Raw genomic sequence first — 21,221 nt, forward strand, 5'->3', positions numbered from 1 at the left:
GGTAACCATTGAGTTGCATTGTTCATTGTGTCTACTTGCACCTGCACCTCCTTCTGGGCACTTTCCTCTGTCGCCGACAGATTCTGATCTCCCGAGGGGCCAAGTTTATTCCTTGCCCCCGACATGCCATCCTGCAACTCCCCCTCCATGTCTACATGTGTCTTGAGCGCACTCTCCGCAGTATCATCTTGCTTGCCATATTCGGTTTGTAGCCCAACCTCTTTAGAGGTGTGTTTCTTGGGGATGTTTGTATTACCCCACAGCCTGCACCGCACCCCCTCCCTCGTACCGCACGCTTCGCTCCACCACTCGTCCATGCAGCGGACCACCTCGCCAAACCCTTGAGTGTTTGGCAGGCTCCTCCTAGTTGCAACCATCCAATCACCTCGTGGATGTCGTCGCCACATTCCTCCATTGTGTGCCCCATGGCGCCACATACCTCATACAAGTAGCCAATTTTTCATATTTCATGGTCAACAAAATCCTTTCCTTGCCATTCACATTCAGGGGTGCGAACCTAACAAGCGGCTCAGCAAAAATCTTCGCTCTAGCATGCGCATAATTTCCTTCAAAGGCCCTTGTCAGGTTCATCCCCGCGCTCTTAACTTGGCCAATTCTTCATGCTAGCTCATGCAGTATTGACTAGGAATAATATAGATCTAAGATATCATGGATTTGCGCCCATATGCACGTGCTCCAACTTGATCGCATCTGGCCTTCCCTTTCCATCATACTCTTCCATCACAACCATGACCCCCCTGAAAATCAATGGTCCTTGTGCATCACCACGATTACAGTCCCCTAAGAATAATAGTTGGATCACAAACATGTTATCATCTACCTTGCAGATCTTCGGATCATATGTTAGGTGCCATGCGTACTTTATTGTATCCTTGAACACATCTGCACCGAAGGGCCTCCTGGTATTCACCTTCGCCACAGCCAGCCACCTTGCCGACTTTGCTAATCTGATATTTCCTCCCCCCGACGAAAACATCATCGAGTTCACACTCTTTCAGTTTCATGTTCTTCATAGCAATCTCTAGATCAATCACTCCATCCTTTCCTCCGGGACATTGCCGAGTTGTCTGATCCCTTGGAAGAGGACACCGCCACCCTGATCCAAACACCAAGCTTAAACAGATGCAACGTTGTTGATGTCGGGTGGAAGGACAAGCCAACCCCTTGATCAGCCCAAGCATGCACAAATGCGGGAAGGGTTGGGACAATTGTAGAGCTACAACTCGACAGTGTGTAGATCTTCGGTGTAGAAAACCCTAGTCGCCTAGAGTAGGTGGACCTGTTCGCCAAAACTATACCTCGCTATTGCGAGTCCTACTTTGGGCCCTCCTCAAGGGGAATTGATACATGTCGTAGCCCAGTAACTTGGCAGATGATTTTCTCTTGCGGTTCAGACCGCTTATGGATAACATTTTTTTCAGGTTGTTTGAATTTTGTTCATTTCCCGATTTTCTAAGGGGTGGATAGTTCATGTGCCTTTTTTGGTTTAATTTTCTTATTTCATTTTAATTTGTTTCTCCTCTCTCCTTTTATTTCTCCTTTTTTCTGTTCTTTTTTTCATCATCTATTTAGAAAATATTTTTTTCATCTATTTTAAAATGTTTATTGTGTATTTCAGAATGTTCACCATGTTTTAGAAAATATTCATCATGTATTATACTAATGTTGATAGTGTACTAAAAATGTTCATTGTGTATTAAAAAGTGTTAATCATGTATTTAAAAATGTTCACTGTCTATTATTTTTTAAATCATGTATACAGTGTATTAAAAGTATTCACTGCATATTTAAAAATGCTTACAGTGAATAAAAGAATGTTCATCATGTATAAAAGAATGTTCTTTATCCATTTAAAAAATAGTTTGACATGTATTTAATATTTTCTATCATGTACTGAAAAAGTCAGCTTGTTTTAGAAAAAATTCGTTGTGCATTTTAATAATGTTGATCGTGTACACAAAAATGTGCATCGTGTATTAGCAAATGTTAATAATGTATTGAAAAAATGTTCAATGTGTATTAAAAATGTTAATAGTATATTCTCAAAAATTTCACCCTGTATTTTGAAAGGTTTACCATGTAGTTTGCAAAATGTTCGTTTTGTACTGAAAAAAAATGTCGATCCTTTAGTTCACATAATAAAATTTGTTCATAGTGTAATACAGAAATGTTTGTGATGTGTTAAAAATTATTTTTCATATTTTTTCAAAATTTCATTGCATATCAAAAACATGATTGCCCTATATAAAAAAAAATACTCACCATGTATTTCAAAATATTCTTCTTGTACTTAAATAGTGTTCATAGTGTAACTAAATGTGTTCATTGTGTATTAAAGAACTATTCATGTTTATCTAAATGGTTCGTTGTGTATGTAAAAATTTCATAAATTTTCTAAAATAGAAGTATTCCTACATTTGTTTAGAATATTTCAGATTCTTCAGCTTAAATATTTTTAGAACAGCCTGGGCTGGGGTGCTAGGCAAGCGTGGCTGGGTGGGCCGTGCTTTCCTGGCCCGTATAGCCCAGGACAGGATGTGCCGTGCCGGGCCGGCCATCTGGCCAGGTTTGCCCGACGCCAGGCTGAAACGCCCGGCCCAACGAACCCGTCCCCAAATCGAATTGCTCCCTTTCCGGATCCCCTTCTCTCCCCGCCGCGGCGCCGCCCCCTCTTCGCCCTAACCTAGCAACTCCTCTGGCGGCAGGCGAGCGAGCAGAGATGAGCGCCCGCCGCTGCTCCTGCAGTACCGGCGGGGAACTTAGGATTCCGGCGAGAAGGGCAGAGGTGGACGCCTGGGGTGGCCGTGGCCGGGTGTCCATGGCGGATGGCGGCTGCAGCGGCGACAGCGCAGGAGACCTATGCGGCCCGCCTGCAGAGCGTCGGCTCTATGAGAGCGAGCCGGTAAGGTCCCCCCTCTCCCCCCTCCTACTACCAGTGCGCTTGTTCACGTTGTGCTTCGGCGTTGCGTGGGATCGATTTGGGTCTCATGAACGTTTGATGTGGGAGAGGCGAAAGATTACCGCCGTTACTAGAGGCCCTCAGGTTGTTTGCTTCTAGTATTACACCAGCTGCTTGGATTATGGGGAGATTTCCATATTCTACATTCAGTTGATGCCGTAGCTTTGTTCCTGCCGGCCACTGCTGCAGTGTATATGGCCCTTTGCAGATTAATCCGACATGTATGTTCCATTGTGTGATTCACGAATGATCATGGACCTGATTTTTGGAATAATAATGTAGTAATGTGTTTGAGAGGTGAATTGGAAACTCTTACGTCTTGTGGGTATCTATTTATTTGGGGGTTAGAAAAATTAGAGACCTTTCTTTGCTTGACAACTGAGATGATTTTGTTGAGATTGTTTCGAGAAAACATCTCGAAACTTTGCTGATCCTGAGGATGTATAATGATTGTATGATGTTTCTTTTTTCCTGTTTTCGTCATCTCCGAAAATGCTTTGCCCGTCAAATTGTTGGAATGTTAGTCAAAAGTAGTCGCAAATTCCATACCCTACAAGAAAAATAAACATATCATTAGATTCAAAAAACAAACTTTCTTCTGACTTTACTTGTTGATAGCCTGCCCATACTGGTCTTTTCAATATTGTTGTAATGGCTCTTCGACAACTTGTGCCACGCCATGGCGACAATTACTTCCACATCCACAACTCTGGCCTCCATGCCCATAGCGTCTTCTACGTCCAGGCGCGCCACCGACTACGAGCCCGGTTCGAGCTTTCTTCTATAATGAACAATTGAATACGCTGCATCTCTCTGTTTTCTGTCACTCTCGTGCTCCTGATTGATGATGGGGTGATCTGGTGTCACACGCAACTTCCAGATTTAGGAACATGTCCACACAATTATCTGATTATTATTATTGTTTCTGATTAGTTTTACAAGTGTCATGTGCCTATTCAAATCGTGTTGCTCTGCTATGCTCTTGATGACCTGATAGAGTGGTTTAATTGTACTCTGCGCTGATAATGCAGGAAGATTTGGAAGGAGAGACGGATGTTCTCTTGGATCCAAGCACTCTCTAAGCAAATGATGGGACGATTACTCTTTCAACATATTCTATTAGCAAGGATGGCAATTGAAAGATGGAGCGAGTGGATCACTTATTCCTATCATGCATTGTAGACATGATGCATTGAGCATATGTCTGACAAATTGTCCTTGGTAAGTAGTTGCTACTTGTTATTGCACCTTAGTAAAATAGTTTTTTTTTTGTCCAAACAGTACTGCCAGTGCTTGCATGTTGGTTCTTTTAATGAAATCCTACATGTGGAACTTCTCATCTGTAGTTGGGCACATGATTGGAAAGGGGTTTTCTATGGCTGATCTGGGTAGGTCTACAAACTCATATAGCTATCCTTGATATAAAAAAAAAACTTATATAGCTATCCTTGAACATATCTTATGGCTAAATCCAAAAGAGAAGAAACTTGATTGTTTGGATGCCCATGTAAAATACCAGGTAACAAAAGATACAAGTTAAAATATTTTGGGTGTATGCTCCAGAAAATCCTGAATGTAGCACACACGAAAGGATGCACATGTGTGAATACCATTGAACTACTATGCTGGAATATTTTACTTAAGAGTCCAAAAATATGATTTGTGGAAGTTTCCAGATCTCAATTGTGTTACACATAATGGTGCAATATTGTAATGCCAAAGTGAAAAGTTTTGTGCATGGTTAATATATTCAGTGCCTTACTGGCAATAAGATTTAACACAAACCTTACTTTGTTATGCATAATGGATCAGCTTTACTAGAAAGTACTGCAATTGTATTTATTTATTTAGTACCCGCTGCAACGCACGGGTTCTTTTCCTAGTATATATCTAGAAAGTGGAAACGGAAAAAGCAACAAAGTGTGAGATGGCTACAACCAACTAACGGTCATACTTTTTCCAGAATTCAAACTCATGGTCAGAATTTTTTCTTTTTGAGAACTAACTAGCGATCAGATATGTATACTAGCCAGCAACCAGACCTCCACCAGAAAACCAGCGATCAAACCATACAGGGCTGGCTGACCACCAGGCCTCCACCAAAAAACCCAGGGACCAAACCATACAGGGCCGGCCCACCATGTGGTAGACGTGGGCAAGTTCGAGACGTCTTGGAGACTAGAAGGGCATGCACGCCACCGTCTTTTATTCGCGATGGATGATGTGGTTCCTGTGATGTGCTGGGATTCATGTGAATCCTCTCATAATTGAGCCATTGGTGGTTATGTTGCTTTGCTGGGTTTAGGATGTCTTAACTGAGCCATTGAGCCAGTTGCCATTGCTCTAATCATATATGCATATAACATGATTGCTAGCAATTCTCTTCTGATGTAGGTAGTTTGTCTTTCATCTCTAACCCATGTATGTGATGTGCTCATGTGAGCAGGAAATTACCAAGTCTATTTGTGTTGCAAATGCGTTCTGCACATTAGCAGATCATGTTGATGTACATGGGTTTAGTTTTTATATAAATATGAGATTATTTTCTTATCTCTGCTAGGGAATTCTTCTTGTATGAGATTTAGTTTTTTTGATGTTCTGTGCACTGACCGATTGATGACCTTCTATGAGAATAAAGAAAACCACTCATTCCTAGCTGTGTACACTTGTATCGACAAACAAGTTGCTTTTTGTCAAGGTGGCTTGCTGCCTCCTATTTGCATAGAATGCTTATTTATTACCTCAACTAGGTCATTCCTGTTGTTGTACCTTACCTCAACTAGGGTCACCCCATGTTTATCCAATCTCGAGCCCATGATTTCTTGTTTTGTTTTTTCATTCTCCAATCGCAGATGCAGACGACAAGGGGTTCATCGTGCCAAGCACCTTGGTCCTGCTTTTGTGCGACGACGGCAACGGCTACAGAAACAACCATGGTGAGCCCCTCTCCTTCCCTCCAGTGGTTGCTCTAAGCTAGTTGTGGCCATCGTGCCATGGCTATGTCTGGTTAGGCTGCTATAGTCCATCCTTGCATAACTATGGGGCTACTGTTTTTTGTTTGTTTGTTCGTTTATCTTCCTTGTTATTATCATGCTACCACTAGCTTGCTTGATAGAAACTTGCTGAATGTATTGCTGTAAAATTAAGAACTTGCTGAATATATATATCTTTGAGCAGCAACTGATAGAATATATATAGCTCATATTCATGTTAATTCCCATCCTACTGGAAGTTTGAAACACGTCCTCTTTGCACTCCAACAACCAGGCAGCACACCAGGATATATATGCACATATGTATGTAGTTTCCCATCACACACATGGAGCAGTCTTGTTTGTTATGGGATGTAGCATCACCACTTAATTTGATCCCTACCTGCCTTCATGAAATTCTGACTGATATATGTGGTCTATGTACCATTCATGATATGCACTTACATCCTCAACTCATGTTGGTCTTGTTTTATTTCCAAGGATACCTTCCTAGTCCTGCTAATTTTAATGTCGTATTGCCTTGTTTCTAGGATGATGATATTCCATCCCTCAAAAAAAAAAGGATGATGAAACTCCAAATATCTGGTTGTGGTACGCTGCTCTCTCTTGACACTCATTTTATAGTACTATAGTGTTCATACAACATGGAGGGTGGGTAAGGACGCCATGTATGCTGCAAGTATGTTTGCCCTAGTATATCTTGCTTACCCATTCAATATGCACACCACTTAATTCAATTAGGAAAGACATTTTAGACAACGTCACGGTAAGAGGTCGTCTCCAGAAAAGCGACGTCAAGAATAACCATATTGGCCAATAGGTGGAAGCGGGTGAGCCGAAAGGCATAGTAGGTTGAGTTGGGGGCGTTGCGTTGCCAATAGAAGGAGGCATGGTAGTCGAGGGAGATGGCGCATCAGAAGAATCCACAACACATGGGCGACCAATGTGGTAAAGAAGAAGACGAGGGAGAATCACTAGACAAGCCTCAAGGGACGATCGAGGTGAGGTAGCCTTAGGTAATGAATGAGGTTGGGAAGCCGCAGGTGACGGTGGCATGGGGTCTACATTAGCAACACGGGATGATACGATGGAAACGAGGACAATACATGAGTGATAGGTGTATCGGGAAATGTGAGGAAAGAAATATCCTTAATGGAGGATGGACATACATAGAAAGGATGGGACTCATCAAAAGTCATCACATCCCAAAAAATGAAACATGCATCCAATGACCGACAGGATCCCAATACCAACAACCCTTGCTCATCAGTCATCACTATAGCCTAAGACGACACAGACTGAGTAGTTTGTTTGGTGCGTTCATGGGGGGCAAGAAGATCGTAGCAAACACAACTAAACAAACCAAGCACTTAGCAGCCATGAGAACGACCAAAAAACGCTTGAGACCTTGCAGAGTAGAGAAGGCCGAATGTTAATGGTGGAAGTAGAAACAATCTCAACCCAAAAGTGATGCTAAAGAGAGGCGATGATCATCAACGCATGAGCTGCCTCAAGGTGACAATGCTTGCGCTCATCAACACCATTCTGAGCATGAGCACCAGTGCAAGAGAATTAAGCAAGTGTGCCCTGCTCAGCAAGGCATCCGCACAACAAATGAGAGATATACATGCGAGTAGAATCTGCACGAAAGACACATATAAAAGTGGAAAACAGGGTATGAACCACGGCGGCAAACTTATTACGGATAGATAAGGCCTTACTACAAGAATACATAAAATATATCCATGTGTGTCGAGAGAAATCATCTATAAAGATAATATAGTAGCGATGACCTTTCGAGGCAAAGGAAGCTGGACCCCAAACATCAGAGTGAACAAGATCGAAGGACATTGAGACATAGTCTTGCTATGAGGATAACGTACTTAACCTGTTTACCAAGTCGATAAACCTGACAGTCTAAAGACACATCGTCAGAGATAGATCCAAGAAGACCACGCCGAACTAAGGATGAGGTATGAGAGGCACACAAGTTACCTAGACGATGATGCCACAAATAGCCGGTTGTCTTGGTAATAGAGGCGAAGAGACGATGGTGGCCACAGAGGGAAGGTGAAGCCAGTGAGCTCCCGGAGGCCCTAGTAGTCACAACATCGAGGACCAGCACCAAGTAAAGCACCCGTGTGATGATCCTAATCGAAACAAGAGTCGTAGTCAACAATTTAACCACCTGAAATGAGCTAGTAAGTCAAGGAACATGAGCCAAAGAAGGAACAAGACAAGACAAATGCTAAGAGTGCCTTGACTATTGAATGGAAGGGAAGTACTATCAGTAGTAAGAACATGAACATGAGAATCTAGAGGTTTGAATGGAGAACATACTTGAAGACTGATGAGTCATATGAAAAGACACTCTAGTAAAGGATCAATGGAAATCTACCAGACTGTGTAAAAGTGGTCTGAGTACCAGAAGAATCAATATCAAAACTTGCAAAACTGTTGATGGAGAACCAAAAGAAGCATCTAGCAGACACCGAAGTCTCGTAATCTTGGGTGTAGTTACGAGCTCAATTGAAGAGGTCGACAAAGAAGCATTAGATGATAAGTGCAACGTCTGTGTTGTGCGGATGATCGTTTCGTGTAACAAGGTCTACAAGCCGTTTGAGTCATGCCACTTTGGAACTCAATGAGGGGGAGGATCGGGGCAGTTGATCTACAAAGGTTGATTGGAGAGCCCATGCGCTAAGCTCGTTAGGCGGTGTTGATTAAGGTCTGTGTTAAGACTCCCTTCATTCATCTTGGCTTTTACACCGCCATGCATGTGTCTTGGGGCACAAAACATGTCAAATTCATACCACTTGAAAATTGCACTTTCATGGAGTTATTTTTTGGATTGGAATACAACCATTTATGGGGGTCCTTGGCTCTTTTGGCACCATGTTGTGGTAATTGAGGAGTATAATGGAATCTGTCGCCCTTAACTCCATATAAGTATTTGGGCTCGGATCATGGTCTACCGGACTTGCTGCGCAACAGAGCGATGGCTAGAGCAATGGCTTCCAAGATAGGAAAATTGCACGTCAAGATCAAATAGGAAAACCCCCTTTGAGGTTCTTAGGGTATGTTGAGCAAGGTAAACAACCACAAATGTCCCATGTATTGTATGAGAAGATGTCATGATTTTGCACAAATTACGATACGATTGGCCATGTTACAAAACAGTGCATGGATGGGGTTCATGATCCAAAGAAGGTTTAGTTTGGCAATTTTATGATGGTTCCAACCTAGGTATGGTTCTAGGCTGGAAATTACTTCATTGCTCAACCTCATGGTAGCACCACCTGTGGGAGAGGTGGCTGGGTTAGTATTGGCCAAGGTGGCCATGGAGGGAAAACTATGCATGACTCGACCTGATGTACAAGGAGAAAGATTATTTTGACCCTGTGAATAGAAATATGAGTACATGAAATGTGAATGCAAACATCCTTAATTCAAGGGATTCAGTAAGAAACCACCTCGCGGAGGTTATTGATTGCAAGCAACCCCTCACCGGTCAAGGACCCTTCCTTGTGCCTAGGGGAAGAAAGTGACATGCATCATAGAATACCATGAGAGCAAAACTGGGATGAGCACTCAGCTAAGGGTTCCTCTTTGCAAGTTCAAGTGAAGGAAAGGTAGAGGATGGCCGGGGCGTGTCGCTCATGATAGCGTTTTCATTGCTTCCCCATACCTCATGTGCACTCTCCATTCCCTGTCGATCTGGCTTGGCGTCCCGACCTTGTTTGCGGGTTGTGTGTCACGGACTTGATGCTGCATTCCACATTCCCTTGTTGGGTGTCCCTGGCCTTGGCGGTAGGTAGCGTCGTGCTCTTGGGCGCTTCGCGTCCTTGCGTGAGACGGGGACAGCGCCGACTGCTCGTGCACTTGCTCCACCGTCGGTGGTGTCGAAGCTTGCGGCTATGGCGACAACCTGCATAGGAGCATGTGATGTAGAACAAGGCAGCACACAAAGCAACTCGTAGGCAGGCAAAGGATGCCTACTCGGACTGGCTTGCAGTGGAGAGTACACGGGAGGTGTGGAGGAAGGGATGAAAACATTGCCAGGAGTGGACTCCCGCCGTCATCAACCTTTGGACCCAGGGCCGAGCAGTAAGGGGATGGCGATGCTCCATACGGGGTGGTAAAACACAAATGGTATGGGTTTCTGAAGTGAGGAAGAAGCGAAGAAGACGGGAAAAGGGCAATGGAAGGCTAAAGGCATTATCCACAACCCTATGCTTGTGCGTCAGCCGTGACAGTTGGATCCATTGTCTACATGTGAATTTGCTACTCGGGAGGGCATGACATGGTTGTTGTGGAGTGAGGTGCCACACCTATTGTGCCATGTGGGTATGTTTGGTTGTTGACGGTAGGACACTTTGCTATGTGCGTTGTCGTCACGTAGTTCGAGATCCCTTGGGTGGCTCATTGGTGGTGAATGCCCTGCACTTAGTATGGTTGGCATCGATGACGACGACCTCATCATGGTGGTACGTCCCTCTTGGTCGTGATTTTGTCGGTTTGGCAAGGTTGCTTTGTGGCCAGGCTCTGTGGATGTGGGAGCGATGGCTTCATACGATGGTTGTATGCTGAGGTGGCGACCTCAGATGGCGATGCCACAACAGTCAATGGGTAGGTCCTCGGATCTACATTGCATGGGTGGCATCCTCGTGCTATGAGGGTAGCGATTTCATCGAAACGATCAACGTGGTCTGCGGGTTCGGTCTGGCTGGTACGTCAGTGTAGTCGTCTCAGATGTTCGGTGCAACGTTTGCGGTCAGCGGTGTGTTGGAAGGGCTACAAGGGTCTGAGGCGTGTGATTTGTGGTTCGCCTGAGAGTTGGGTAGGTCGGAGCGGCAACACTAGATTTGGGTGCTTGTGTTTAGTGCAACTGTTGCCTGTGTCGTGTTTGTCGACGAGGCTTTCTCTCGACGAATTTGCTTATGTGGCAAGTAGTTAATGAGGAGAGAGATGTTTGTGGTAGCATAATATGTTACTATAACATAGCGCTTCCCAAGACAATATGAGTCTACTAGCTAATATATGAAGCCATCTATAATACTATCTTGTTACTTTGCACTATGGAGATAGTAACTTGGGCTAGTTTCATATGCATGACACTAGTGTAAGTTACTCCCCACTATGACCAACCTTACTAAGGAAGGTTTAGCTGACCTACCACCAATCTACTACTCCCTAGCTAAGTAAATATAACACAAGGATTACTACTGCTAACAGTACCTTCTATGATGGAATTGCTGTATACTACCTTATGTCCTCCACTGTTTAGCTTTATGCTATCTTGTGTGCAACCTTTCCCCCCTTTTATGTATTTAGCTCTGCAACTGAATCTTTGAAAATGTGTCATGCCTCATTGTTCTATGTAATCTTTGTAATATTGCAATGCTAGTTTTAGATATGCTTCTAGTGGTTTGCAGAACTGCTGTATGTCGAAGCCAGGGTGGGCTTTGAAGAAAGTATGATGTAATAGTGTTCCATCTATTATTTTTGGAATGCTTCCTAGTGTGTACACTTGTACCACATGTCCTGTTTGCTTTCGTAATTTTTTGTTCCGTAATTTCTTCTTCGAACGAAGTATGAAGCAGTTTGTCCTTGTCGCTATCCATCCTTTCACGATCATCTAGATTCTCTCAAGCTACACCATCGACACCCAGGATTTTGGAATGGCCTTACAACAAATCACATAAGGCACCTCTGATAAATTGGATGATTGAGTCTATGGGTTCCTGTTTTCTCTTTGGTCTTATGTTTTGTCATACTGGTTATGCCTTGACTTGCTCTGGCCAAGAAATTGGTTGGCTCTAGATTGTCTGTTCTGTGATGGAATTAGTGTTTGCTACTCCCTCCGATCCATATTAATTTGGACATGCTGATATGTACCCAACGCCCCACTATTTAGCTCGATGTTATCTCGTGTGCAATGTGTGGTTCTTAATTTCTGTTGTAGATAATGTCGGGTCAACCTTTTCCCCCCATTTTTTGTAACTGAATCCTTGAATATATGCTGTGCCTTGTCGTTTTTCATAAGCTATGTTAATTTGCATTGGCTTGTTCTATGCAAGAACAGGTTTTAGATTTGTTTACCGGTGGTCTGTAGAACTGCTGTATGTTTGCGGCAAGGGTTGTAATAAGTTATGCATGTAATGTTTCATCTATTTTTTGTGATACTTTCTGGTGGCTACATGTCATCCTGTGTACTACTTGCTTTTGTAATTTGTTCTTTATTATTATATTTCTTGAGAAATACAATTTGTAGCACAATTGCCCTTACAAACTAAGATGTGTGTAGCACAATGACAGAATTTGTAGTTGTTTTTTCTAGACTGTCATGCATGTTCATAAGATGCATGTGTTGATTGGACCAAACCGTGAAACAGAGCTGTTAAGCATGAAGCTTGTTGGCCATATGCACCACTACTCATAATACAGTGGCCTACAATGTTTGCTGAAGAATTCACTTGGCTGAACATTCTTCCTTTGTCAGTGGCCCTTTCTACAGTATAAAAACAACAGTGGAAACCATTCTGTCAGGAGATTGTACTATGCAGCATTACCTAGATACCTCTGGTACTAATGTTATTTCAGTGGCCGAATGCAGTTATCAGGGCTCTATTCCACAAAATAAATGCAAACTGATTATTCAGCAATGGCACCAGCTGACCAGCCATGATTTATTTGTGAATAATTCGAAAATTGATAATTATCTCAGCCCATTCATATGTGAGGTTTGTATCACAAATATGTCATTTCATCCGAAAATACCGGGACAAGCAAACTAGCTTTGTATGATTATTGGAAGCAAACAAAAGAGATTTGGGTCTGGTTCCTAATGTTATGTCCATTGAAACATCCTGAGATATTTCACAGATGCCTATTGATGCACCTCAAGGTTTTACTTTGAAACTTCAAGTTACAAATTCTCATTTCCTTATATTCGTTACAAGCAGAAATAACGCGATAAAGCTGGGCATTTGGACAATGAAAACACCATTCCGCCTTTGATAGATTAGCGTTTTAACTTTGTACTACTATTCACCTGTGGAATAACTTATATTGCAGGCGAGCATACACAGTCGGCAACAAGAAAAGCTTCCCAACCAAATATATGGAACAGAAACAATCACAAGTAACTAAAACAGTCTTCCAGGTGTCATGAAAATACACTTGATAAAACATGATACGCAGCATATTAGATATTACTCCCTCCTTCCCATAATGTAAGATGTTCTTTTGATAATTATTACATAAGTTATACCAGAAACATGTAAATAAAACGCAGGCCTTCAGCAGGTAAATCAGTAGTTCAATACAGGCCTGACGCTGAAGTTCAGCAAACGAGCAAGAGTGCAATAGGCACGCAACTGGCTAGGTTTAAACCTTTCCAAACAGCATCCAGGCTCATACTTCATTCGGTCGGCAGCTGGCATGAGATTGTGAAATATTCAGGGACATGCGAGTTTGAATAGACAAGTGATAGTAGATGATCCAAACTAGTGCTTGTACTCAAAACTGAAGCCTGTGGAAACAACGAAAGTTCAAGCTAATATAACAAGGTAAGGTACAGCAAATTTAGCGAGTGGCACTTAATTAAGTGCAGCAACAACTGCACAAGAAGTTCACTTGGATGATTGAATCAACATACCACTTGATCGGATTGTGATATTGCTGGTAGGACGTGCTATTAACATGAAACCAGCCAAGTACCAGACCCCCAAACTATCCCGTATGTGGATGAAAGGTATTATGTGGTGCCAAGTGGCATTGACAAGCCAAACGATGTAAAAATGGTGCATGTAATTCTGCTTTTGCCAAGGTTAACATTTCACTTGAATAAGTTTGTGGATTTGTTTTTCATTCCTAACCTGAACAAACAGTTCAATGTCTAGTTTCCTAAATTCCAATATTATTCTATGATTTCCCCGACTAGGATAATAATATAATTTCAACAACCGTCACACATCGTGAGTACAGAAAGATGGAGTAATAGTTACTTACAGTGAGTAAAAAGCTTCCTTTCAAAGTTTATTAGTTCCGGATGTACTCCATGGTAAGCAAGGACGTTTAATACTTAGTGAATCCATTCATCTTCGTCCTGTTTAACATAATTGATTTCAACTGCCTTGAGATGTTTTGACACCAAAAATTATTCTTTTGGCTTGTAGATCTCACTCGCTTTTTTAATGTAACATTCCTGTCGCAAACAAAATATTTTACTTAAATGAATCAACAGTATATGCAATTTCAAAGATAAGACATCACAAATAGAAAATTTTATACCTCAAAGGAAAAAAAAATCTAGTTGAAGCGTAAACCTCTCAAGAATGGATGAGTGCTGGAGAAAGTAAACTAGACCACTGAAGTTAGCAGCCATACACCAGTCACCAAGCAACAATGTTTTTAGCTTGCTGAAAATAGGGCACCATTTATCCTTTCTGAAGATCTGGACAAAGTGAAGAATTAAAGGAGAGCTGAAGCTCTAACTTAAAGTACATGGTTTAATAAAAGCAGAATTTTCGAAATTGTTTGTTGATTCAGAAAAAAGGTCACAAATCTCAAAAGAAATTCTATATTTAAAAAATGTTCGGAAATTCAAAGATTGTTCATGAATTTCAAAACATTCTTATTGCATTAAAAAAAATCCATCCAAAAAAGCTTCACGATAATAAGAAAATGTTCACACTTAAAAAATGTTCATGAATTTGAAAAATATATTCAAAAATTCAAAAAATGTGTGTGAATTTCAAAAATATATTCCTGGATTTAGAAAACTGTTCATCGATTCAAAAAAGTGTTCACCGACTCATAAAAATGTTCACACTATTCAAAAAATGTTCATAAATTTAAATATTTTTTCCTAAACAGATAAGAACACAACCAGGAATGAGAGCAGTTCCATAGCTGTTAGAATACTGATTCTACATGGCTTAGCTCCAGGATTAGAAGCTCAACATATGTATGATATGCAGAACATCCATGTTCGAAACACCCACTGCCTAGCAATAGCGTACAAATAAGTTCTCATATTCCAGTTTTTGCAATTTCTCAAACTAATTGCTCACTAGCTATCCAGTATACAAACATGCGTCCATCCTTTTTTTTGAATATCTCAATACCTATAAGCTGCATCTTACACACCTTTTAATTACCGTATTTTGTTTCACAACTGATTCATCATTTTTCCCTGCAAAAGAAGTTCATCATTTAATTTCGTTGCAATCCACATTGTGTCATTCCTTTAAAAATTATAGATAGTTCTTAACGTACATCTACACCCCTTCCACACCGGTAAAGTTCACCTTTTGTGTGTTGTTCATGACCCCATGTCTGAATTGAGAGCCCAACCCAATGAACATGTCCTCTTCAATTATTTTCCTTCCCCTCAAGCCTCCAAGCTTCACCGACCAGCCCGCGGATCCTTCTCCCCTTAGCCCGCCGCTCCAGCGGTTTGCGGCTGGAAGGGGATTCCTCATGCCTCGGCTGCGGCTAGTAGTATAGGTTAGGCTTTTTTAGTTCTCACAGGGGCGACGCTCGGACGGATGGCCGCACTTCATCTTCGAGTTGGTCTTTCAGGCTTCGATCCTACTCGAGTTCATCCGTCAGGCCGGAGTCGACAAAGCTCTGAAGTAGATTTCTGTCAATCTCTTTTGGCCGCTGAGGTTTGGGTTTCTCACCGCGCATGCGCGATGGCGAGGTCTGGGGTCAAGCACTTCAAATAGATTCAGGGGTTGAATGACTACAACTGGAGAGTTTTTGTCCTTAGTTGCACGTGCACAAAAGACTTTTCGGCTACCATCAACAAGGTCATGTCGGCTATGGTATGGGAGCGGCCACAACAACGCATCAACGGCACATTCTGCGAGCAGTAGTGGTCGTTCGGTGGTACAAGGAACTCGATGTAATTTTTGTTATGTTTGTTGTGCTTCCTACTTTCGGTGAACTTTTATAATAGAACTTGGTATTTTGGGAGAAAAAACTCCAGAGAACCCAACCTCATGAGCATATAATCTATTGAACATTCTAACGTCCTTGGTTGCACCAGATTATCATCACACTCGGGCTCATATATTGGGTGTGATACTATACTCCAAATTTTACTGTGTGAGTGTTTTAAAATGTTGCAACATTAAATTTTGTCTGATAACACATGGGGTGAAAAAATGTTGCAATGGTTTTTCATTCGCAACGGAGGGATATAGTGTTCACTGCAAAAAAAGGGGAAGATATATATTTTTTTGCATGGTCATGCCGGCCCAAATCTCACATTTAAGTGAGATACCACGTCCGGGAAGGTAGCCAATCTAGGGCATATTCCACCGTGTATTTACCATTTTCAAGTTGTACTATATGGTACAATACAGTGTATTTACAAAGGGCGATGATAGGCGCCGGTGCGCCGGCCCAAATTTGGGCGGGGTCGCACCTAGACCATATGATTCGCTGTATTAGCCGCAGGATACCTTTCTTCCCCAACTGCTTTATTAGAAGAGAAAAACCATGGCGCTTCGCGAGCAGCCCCCGTGATCCATCCAGATGCTAGCCAGCCCGCCAGCCATCCGTCGCCGTCGGCCGCCGCCCTCGTCGCCGTTAGTCGCCGCGCTCGCCGCCGTTCGCAGATCCGCCGTTGCTGGTCCAACAGGAAGCAGTCGCCGCCGTCTCGTAGCATGCCGACGCATGTCGTTGCAAGACTTAGCAGCTGCCATTGTTGCACATCCGTCGCTCCACCATCGTGTCGCCGGCCACAGCTCTCAACGTCGCCGCTCACACCATTGGTATGTCAGTTGAAGCTTTTTCCATGTCGCTTGAAGCATTTTTCACAAATTGAAGCTTTTCGCGTGTCGATTGAAGCTTTTTTCATCTACGATTGAAGCTTGTTCTGTAAACGGTTGCAACTTTTTTCATCTTGCAGTACCTGGTTGAAACTTTGTATATCTTCTTATTGAAGCTTTTTCACCTATGGTTGAAGCTTTTTAAGTAACGGTTGCAGCCTTTTCAGTTTGGCAGTGGCTAGTTGAAGCTTCCGTTGTCGATGGTTGAAGCTTTTTCGATCTAGGCTTGAAGCTTTTTTTGTTAATGGTTGTAACACTCGATATCCGTGGTTTCAACATCTTCGCTACCCCTTTGTTTTCATTCATCGGTTCTAGCTTTTGGATTCATCGGCTGCAGCGTCTACACATTCGGATGCAACAATTTTATAGCAGGAGTAGTACTCAATGCAGGCGGGAGGTAGAAGGAAGGTAAAAGATAAGGCAAACGATAATTAAGGAGAGAAAAAAAAGAAAACCATCGCGCAGGTTTTGGCAAAGCTTGTGTGCCGAAAAATAACATGCACATAGCTTGTTCTAAGGACGATGTCAACACTCCATCGGCCATTTTGCATGTTCTTAGGACGATAAGTATATATCAGCCATTGCTTGTTTGAACCTCTTGATGCAAACTTGGTGAAAACTTCTCAGCTTATATAACAATCCGATAATAAGGTTCCATATGTATCTCAAAGCTATCCTCCGAACCATATTATTCACCCTTTTGCTAGGATTTGTAGATAATCAAGAATTAACTTCCTCCAATCCTTGCTTCGCCTTGTCTCGCTCTCCAATCGAACTAAGGACGATGTTAGAATACTACACCGGCCATGCATTGACATAATCTTAGGACGATAGATAAATATCGGCCATTACCATGTAAATTTCATTCAAAGCACATATAGCCGAAATAAATAAATGAAATGACAAATCAAGTATTTCAGCCCTTTGGATCATCAACAAACTTGTAGCTAATCAAATGTATAGTGACTTGGTAACAACTTTCCCTTGATAACCCACAAGTATAGGGGATCGCAACAGCTTTCGAGGGTAGAGTATTCAACCCAAATTTATTGATTCGACACAAGGGGAGCCAAAGAATATTCTCAAGTATTAGCAGTTGAGTTGTCAATTCAACCACACCTAGAAAATTAGTATCTGGAACAAAGTGTTTAGTAGCAAAGTAATATGATAGTGGTGGTAACGGTAACAAAAGAGTAATGAAAGCAAAGTAAATTTTTGGTATTTTGTAGTGATTGTAACAATAGTGGCGGGAAAGTAAATAAGCGTAAACCAATATATGGAAAGCTCGTAGGCATCGGATCAGTGATGGATAATTATGCCAGATGCGGTTCATCATGTAACAGTCATAACATAGGGTGACACAGAACTAGCTCCAATTCATCAATGCAATGCAGGCATGTATTCCGAATATAGTCATACGTGCTTATGGAAAAGAACTTGCATGACATCTTTTATCCTACCCTCCCGTGGCAGCGGGGTCCTAATGGAAATTAAGGGATATTAAGGCCTCCTTTTAATAGATAACCGGAACAAAGCATTAGCACATAGTGAATACATGAACTCGTCAAACTATGGTCATCACCGGGAGTGGTCCCGATTATTGTCACTTCGGGGTTGCCGGATCATAACACATAGTAGGTGACTATAGACTTGCAAGATAGGATCAAGAACTCACATATATTCATGAAAACATAATAGGTTCAGATCTGAAATCATGGCACTCGGGCCCTAGTGACAAGCATTAAGCATAGCAAAGTCATAGCAACATCAATCTGAGAACATAGTGGATACTAGGGATCAAACCCTAACAAAACTAACTCGATTACGTGATAAATCTCATCCAACCCATCACCGTCCAGCAAGCCTACGATGGAATTACTCACGCACGACGGTGACCATCATGAAATTGGTGATGGAGGATGGTTGATGATGATGACGGCGATGAATCCCCCTCCCCGGAGCCCCGAATGGACTCCAGGTCAGCCCTCCCAAGAGGTTTTAGGGCTTGGCGGCGGCTCCGTATCGTAAAACGCGATGATTTCTTCTCCTCTATTTTTTTCTCCCCGAAAGCAAATATATAGAGTTGGACTTGGAGTCGGAAGGTCTCCAGGGGGCCCATGAGGTAGGGGGGCGCGCCTTAGGGGGGGGGGGCGCCCCCACCCTCGTGGACAGGGTATGGGCCCCCTGGTCTTCATCTTTGGCGAGGATTTTTTATTATTTATTGTAAGATATTCCGTGGAGTTTCAGGTCATTCCGAGAACTTTTGTTTTCTGCACATAAAACAACATCATGACAATTCTGCTGAAAACATCGTCAGTCCGGGTTAGTTCCATTCAAATCATACAAGTTAAAGTCCAAAACAAGGGCAAACGTGTTTGGAAAAGTAGATACGACGGAGACGTATCAACTCCCCCAAGCTTAAACCCTTGCTTGTCCTCAAGCAATTCAGTTGACAAACTGAAAGAAATAAAGAAAAACTTTTACAAACTCTGTTTGCTCTTGTTGTTGTAAATATGTCAAGCCAGCATTCAAGTTTTCAGCAAAGATTATAACTAACCACATTTGCAATAATTCTCAGGTCTCATGATTACCCATATCAATAGCATAATCAACTAGCAAGCCATAATAATAAATCTCGGATGACAACACTTTCTCAAAACAATCATAATATGATATAACAAGATGGTATCTCGCTAGCCCTTTCTGAGACCGCAAAACATAAATGCAGAGCACCTTTAAAGATCAAGGACTGACTAGACATTGTAATTCATGGTAAAAGAGATCCAATCATAGTCACATCCAATATAAATTAACAGTGATGAATGCAAATGACAGCTGCGCTCTCCAGCTAGTGCTTTTAATAAGAGGGTGATGACTCAACATAAAAGTAAATAGATAGACCCTTCGCAGAGGGAAGCAGGGATTTGTAGAGATGACAGAGCTCGGTTTTGAAATAGAGACGATTAAAATTTTGAGCGGTATACTATCATTGTCAACATAACAACTAAGAGATGGCGATATCTTCCATGCTACACACATTATAGGGGGTTCCCAAATGGAATGGTAAAGTTTATACCCCCCCTCCACCAACAAGCATCAATCCATGGCTTGCTCGAAACAATGAGTGCCTCCAACATACATCAGGTCTCAGGGGGAGTTTTGTTTGCAATTAATTTTGATTTAGTTTGCATAAAGCATGGGAATGGGCATCCCGGTGACCAGCCATCACTACAGAAAACAACTAGTTTGCCGTCAGTGAGCATCTTTGCCGTCAGCTTTTCATCGGGGTAGACGGCAAAGAGAACTTTTGCCGTCAGCTGCTGTCGGCAAAGAATGACTGACGGCAAAGAAAACTTTGCCGTCTGCTATTTTTATTACAAACGGTAAAGAAAAGTTTGCCGTCTATGATTTCTATTACAAACGGCAAAGAAAACTTTGCCGTATACGGTTTTTACTATAGACGGCAAAGACTGCTCTTTGCCGTCTGTAGTAAAAACTGCATACGGCAAACAACTTTGCCGTCTGTAATATAAACGGCAGCCGGCAAAAGAGAAACACACCTCGCGGATCGACCTCGCGGATCAATGAGGTGGCACGATCCACACCCCATGCTATATCTCTCTCCCACGCCCCCAACACGTTCTCTCTCTCTCCCCCACGTTCTCTCACCCCTCAGCCGACCCCACCACGTTCTCTCTCCCTTATCCCCCACGTTCTCTGTCTTGTACTCATCTCTCTCTCTCTCTCCTGTAACTCCCCAGTAGCTCCGTCCCGGTCGCCGCCGGCCACCCTGGCACCGAGCCACGCTCCCCTCCAACTGCCCCGTCCTCTCTCCTCCCTCGAGCCGGCCCCGTCCGCCATCCCCATTGAGCCGTTCCCGTCCCCCATCCCCGTCGAGCCGGCCCCATCCCTCGTCGCCATGGAAACCGGCGCCGTCCTCCTGCCTCGCAGCGCCGTCCGTTCCCCAGCGCCCCACCCCGCCGTCCGCTCCCCCGCACAGGCCGGCGAGCAGCGCGGCCCCTTCCCTTCAGCGCTTCCTCACTCCAGGCAGCGCGGCCTCCTCCCTCTGGCGCCTCCTCTCTCCAGCGCCTCCTCTCTCCGGCGAGCAGCACAGCGCAGACGACGTGAACAGCACGACCGACATGGCGGCTTCCTCACTTCGGCGAGCAGCGTGGCTGTCTCACTCTGGCGAGCAGCGCGAGTGGCGTGGGTTCCTACCTCCATCGCCTGCTCATACGGACGAGCAGTGCGGGCGGCGTGGCGTGGGCCGGTGAGCGGCGCGGCCTCCTCACTCCGGCGAGCAGCGCGGGCCGCGCGGCGCGGGCTCCTCCCTCCGGTGCCTCCTCACTCCGGCAAGCAGTGCGACCTCCTCCTTCCAGCGCCTCCTCACTCCGGCGTGGCCTC

General features: G+C 43.3%; 1 long non-coding RNA gene across 1 annotated transcript; it reads left to right on the forward strand.

Moving 5' to 3' along the window:
- The first annotated feature begins 2,684 nt into the window (after positions 1-2,684).
- Positions 2,685-6,525, forward strand: LOC119270311. The gene is made up of 4 exons (XR_005134054.1): positions 2,685-2,923; positions 4,012-4,201; positions 5,833-5,916; positions 6,504-6,525. It is a non-coding gene; the product is annotated as an uncharacterized LOC119270311 (long non-coding RNA).
- Positions 6,526-21,221: the final 14,696 nt, after the last annotated feature.

The sequence above is a fragment of the Triticum dicoccoides genome, chromosome 3A (genome assembly GCF_002162155.2).
Source record: "Triticum dicoccoides isolate Atlit2015 ecotype Zavitan chromosome 3A, WEW_v2.0, whole genome shotgun sequence".
Classification (NCBI taxonomy): Eukaryota; Viridiplantae; Streptophyta; class Magnoliopsida; order Poales; family Poaceae; genus Triticum; species Triticum dicoccoides.